Source organism: Euprymna scolopes, chromosome 13, assembly GCF_053919585.1.
Source record: "Euprymna scolopes isolate OS-2025 chromosome 13, ASM5391958v1, whole genome shotgun sequence".
NCBI lineage: Eukaryota > Metazoa > Mollusca > Cephalopoda > Sepiida > Sepiolidae > Euprymna > Euprymna scolopes.
Window position 1 is genome coordinate 99,588,305 of NC_136494.1, and position 6,011 is coordinate 99,594,315.

Here is a 6,011-nt window from a genome sequence, read left to right on the forward strand (position 1 = left end):
TGTTTCAAATTGCTTCCCGTCCCTTGCTCTACGTTTGACTTTTAGTGTAAAGTCCGCATTTCCCCTAGTTGTTAAGGATGGTTTACCTTACATCACAAAAAGTAATGTAGTTTATGAATTTAATTGTCAGTGTATGTAGGTCGAACCTCCTTAAATTTGCAGACTCGAATCAACCAACATGTTCCAGTAAAAATAAGATTGGGCAAGCCTTGTCTCTCTTACCCCCTTTCTTCCACCTTGGAATCTGCCATTGGTCAACACCTCCATGAAAATCCAGCGTGTGCCAATGTGTATAAAATAGTGTTTTAGGATTTTGCATCGGGCTGACCCTCAAAATCGCTTGCATATTTTGGAGTCAATCTCTATTCTCCTACGCAGACTGTCTCTCTGTCGACAGAAGGAGTTCGTCAGATCATTAGACTTATTTGGGGATATATTTTAACTCTCCCCTTGCCCCACTTGTATACATATTTTATATTATTGTAAATATTTTATTCGTATTCCCGCTCATTTTCCCCCCTTCCCCTCCGTAAAATTTACACGTATACTCCATAAGTCTGTTCTTGCGAGTTATTTTATTTATTTGTTTATTTTATGACAACGATAAACTTCTGATGAGTCTGTTGATAAAGAGCCCCACATGTACACATGTATTTATAAGTTGTATTAATAAATTTCTCACCTGCTTCAACTTGTGTCTTTCCGTTACTTCTGCATTGTACCGCCTTCTACAATTCCATTTAAATATATATATATATATATTACTTCTGCATTGTACCGCCTTCTACAATTCCATTTATATATATATATATATATATATATATATATATATATATATATATATATATATATATATATATATATATATATTTAAATGGAATTGTAGAAGGCGGTACAATGCAGAAGTAACGGAAAGACACAAGCTGAAGCAGGTGAGAAATAATTTTATTATACCGTATTTCTTCAAACTGGAACATAATTATCAAAGTATACTTACGCAGATAGATATGAAAAGTCTTTATTAAAGTTTGTGTCTATTTCCATTCTATGGAGGCCAGGCGCGGACGCAGACCCCACAATTTTATTATATCATCCCTATTTAAGTTAAAACATACTTATCAAAGTATTATTATGTACATCTATATCAAAAACACTTGTAAACGTTTTTTTTTTAATTTTTAAATTTTTTATTTCCATACTTTGTGGACCAGGCACGTACGCAGACCCCACAATTTTAATGAATCATCATTATGCCAGATCAAACATATCCATTCCTGTGTCTCGATACATCTTCTATCATTATATATGATCAGTTTTCTATAATAGTCAACCATATGGGAGCCTATTCGTGACCAGACACATACACAGACGTTCAGCTTTATATATATATATATATATATATATATATATATATATATATATATATATATATATACGAGCAAACAGTTAATAAAACATGTTAAAAAAACACTTTGAAAAAGAGTTAAAAACATATTTAATCTGAAAAGGCATAATCTACATGGATCGTCTAAAAGTACATTCAACAATAAAAAACACCGTATGAAAACAACACTAGCGAATAAATACTGGGAACTCAAAGAAAGCGGACATTTGCCTGTAGTCGAATGGAAAATAATAAGACAAGCTACCACCTGTAGGGACCTAGACAACCCATGTAGATTATGCTTTCATGAAAAATTTGCTATCGTGTACTTTAAAGAACCCCAACATCTATTAAACTGTAGAAGAGAAATAGCTAACAACTGTGTTCACAAGATAAAATTTACTCTAGTATAGCGATACAAAATAGTTTTAAAACTAACAAAAACAATAGAAAATAAACAAATAAATAAATTAAATAAACATTACTATACATAAACCATCACACATATATGTATGTATATATATGTATATATATATGTGCATATATGTGTGTACACATATATATACTTATATATAAACTAACATAAAAAAAACAAAAAAAAACGCTAACCTAGATTTAAAACAGATCAAGAAACTAAATATCCAGGCTAAATAGAGCACACACAGGTCAAATAGGCCTTTGTCCTATAAATGCATGCTCATTGGCTGATAGGAAGGGCGCGGTGGATACTAGAAAGCTGATTGGCTAACTAAAATCTCAATAGAAGATGCGCATATAAAAACGACAAACAACCACAAAATTCGCGCATAAGCCTGAAGAATCTTAGAGTGGATTAATCGCCATATACATTTTATAACTTACTAACTAGCTCTACCTACGTATTGAGTACTTTTGAAGTAAATACTTAAAGTTTACGCATAAATCTATACTTTTGTATATTAATTTTTTGTGAGTAAATTAAGTAGTTATATATATATATATATATATATATATATATATATATATATATATATATATATATGTCAGGTCATGTCATATGCTACTGGTACTACCTGCCTCATGGTTCCCCCAACAGACTTATTTGGTGAGGAGGGTGGCTAGTCTCCCTAAAGGATTAAATCAAGACCTTCCAAAGGGCGAATGAACCCTTTTTTGGGGTCAACGGCCAACTAGAACTCTGTGTGTTTGTGTGTATGTATGTGTACGTTGGGATGGAGAGGGCTTCCGTAAGCCGTGGTGAAGGCAACCTTTCTAGGAGAAGCAAATCTCTGATTTAAAAAAAACATAAAGCGGGAGATCAGTACCCGCATTAAGCTGGTCTGTTACTGGCTATCTTGCTCTTGCTTGTTGCTGGATCTGAACATTTTGAACCGAGAGAGACTTAGCTGTCATACAAAGCTAAGACTCTGTAACATCATCTGTGTATAGATACTTCTTCAGGCATTTGTGTATAAAATTGGTCCTGTGGCGATGAAAAAGTTGTGATGCATGGAGGCTTGAAATGCCGGAAGCATGTAATAATTGATCTCAATCACCGTCTTCAGTGTCATGCATGCTTGAGCGTGTGAATTCACCGGTAGGACTAAAAAAAAAGTCATTTTTGGGTTCATGGACTTTAAGTGTTTGAGGAAGTGGCACTCGTCTGACAAGACGGTGCAATCATCATATATATATATATATATATATATATATATATATATATATATATATATATATATATATATATAATTACCACACCATCATAATAATAATGTAATTTACAATTTTGAATGTTGTTGCAGTGGCAACGATGTGGGTCGAACAACATTAAGATTGGATGGAAGAGTCCAACAACGTGTACCTACCAAAATCAGAAATGGGGCACACCAAACAACAGACGTAATTGCTAATACATACGGGTTTTCAATTACTGACCATCTTATAAAAAACCCGTTTTGTGCAGCCAATTTTAGCACAAATTCTTCTTTCAATCCTGAGTCGTGCTCACTCATTATTTTATTTAAAGATCTTGTAGACTGTTCACGTTCGGTTGAGAAGGCCTTCCCTCTGTAAACAGAAGGAGTGCCTCTTGGGTTTGAGCGGGATTAGTCTCTAGGATCTTCGAGTAATATAACGTTGCTGTATTTCAAATACTTTCCCTAATTTTTTTCCATACATAACTTAACGCAACGTGATTTTATTTGTACATATTTCCGATTTTCATTCGAGTTTTTTTTTTCTCGAAAACAAATCCCTCGATACAGCTTTGATAAAGCGAGGGCGAAACTGGTCAGCTAACTCCCCCATTTTTTTTCCTTCTCTTCTCTTCACCCCGTTAACTTTATTTTAAACGTTTTTAATCATGAATTTAAGTCTTCTCTTCATGATTGCGTTATATATTTTGTACAGATTAGTAAAATATCAATATTTCACTAAATATACGTCACAAAAAATTAAAATTGTACCATCAAAGAGCTGCTTTAAGGTTAGTTATTTCACAAATTTTATTCAAATTCATGTTATATTCACGAAATTATGGCATTTTATTTATTATCAAGGAAATTATACTGTCCATCGCTTTATTGCAGATCTTTAAAAAAAAAAAAATAAGGCGAATAAAGCAAAGGATAGTTGCTGGACTCACAGAAGGATTGTTCATCAAAGATTGAGCCACGGAGATTGGAAGGGATCCAAGAACCTTGGCCTCATTCTTGAAAAACCCAAACATAAAATCCAGAAAAATAAGGGCACTAGGAGAAACCTTTCAGATCGTGATATTCAGAAAATTTGTAGGGAAGTCAACCGAAACACAAACAGCACCAGTGCTTTCGTTTTTGAAAAAGCTGAAATCGCTCAGAGTTCCAGGCTAGCCGGATACAATGTGTTGCATGAGACTGAAAGGAACATCAAACCTCTTCCAAGGCCTCCATTGAGCAAACAACATAGAGAAAAACGGATGGTTTAGACACAGAATTACATGAAAATGGATTTCCAACAGGTCCTATTTAGGGATGAGGCCCATGCTACTCTTGACGGTCTGGATAAATGGACCAAAGTTTGAAACCCGAATGGAACTCTGACCCGTTACAAAGTTCATTGTTAACAGGGAGGTGGAGGCATCATATTTTGGGCGGTAATCACTGGGGATAAGTTGGTCCGACCATGCCGAGTGCTAGAGAGTGTAAAGCTTACTAGCAATGTGTACACGGCCTTTTTGGATGATTATTTGTCGACATGACTAGATAACCTACCATTGTCACGTCGCTTTCAGATGATTTGTATACATCACAATGTACCATTCCATTCTGCTTGAGGCGACTGTAGCCTTCCTTGAATCTATGGGATTCGTTGGGGAAACTCTAATGACCTGATCACTGTGTTCTCCAGACATTAACCCCATTGAATATCTCTGGTCAATATTAAAAAGAGGAGTTTATGAGGGAGGAGAGCAATTTACTTCAAAGGATACCTTGTGGAGAAACATGATTGATGTTACTAGAGCCATAACTCCTTTTAAGATCAAAGAATTGACTTCCTCGTGGGACGAAAGGTTGTTTTATGTTATTCAAAAGAAAATGATGGATATGTCGATAAATAATTCATTTATATGACACTTATACATCGCAAGGCTTTTGTTTATTATTCTTTGACAGAAAAATATAATAAAAAGTAAAGTTCGCAAGATAAGACATTGTATTTTTGCCCTAAAACAACATATATATACATAAATTAAAATAAATTACAGATAAATGTTTATTATACAAGTAAGTGCTTTATTCCAAAGAATAAAGAATTTTCCAAAGAATAAAGAATTTTCGCATGTATAATTTCAATACAATTTACCGTTTGCACGTATATGATGTAATATAGAAGTCCAATTTACACAGACTTTATGCATTAAATTATGCTGTATTTCAGCAATAACGCGCTGAATGTTGCTTTCCAAGTGGTCTATTGTGTTTGATTTATCAACATAAACATAGGACTTTACATAACCCAAAAGAAAATAAGCTAATGGGGCTAAATCGCACGAATGAAGCAACTAGTTGACAGGTCCATTTCGGGAAACCATTCGTTCATCAAATGTAAATAAAATAAATTTGCACAATTTGCAAACGCTGCTCAGGTGTCAGCCTTTTCAGGATGAATTGCCAAACCAAGTTGAACTCAAAATAACTGGCGGTTGCCAAATCTGCAATCAAAGAAAATAGAGTTGTCAATTTAAAGTTCGCTCCCCCCAAAAAAACTCTCCGTGTGTGTGTGTGTGTGTGTGTGTGTGTGTATGTGTATGTGTGTATGTGTATGTGTGTGTGCGTGTATGCGTGTGTGTGTATTATTTACACACTGACATATATCAATATTATAAATCTAAACAAAATGTCATTGTTGCAGTGATTCCATGATTAATTGCAATTCTATGACCTAAATACTAAACATACGAATACATTAATTGATAAATTACTCATGTGACTTAATTATTGTTAGTAATGGAAATCTCTTCTCTGTTCCATTTTATTCCTTTCTTTTATTTACGTATCCCTCTTACTTCTCCTTTCATTAATGAGGTAGCAATTCTTGCCAATGTCCACACACACACACACACACACACACACACACACACACACACACACACACACACACACACACA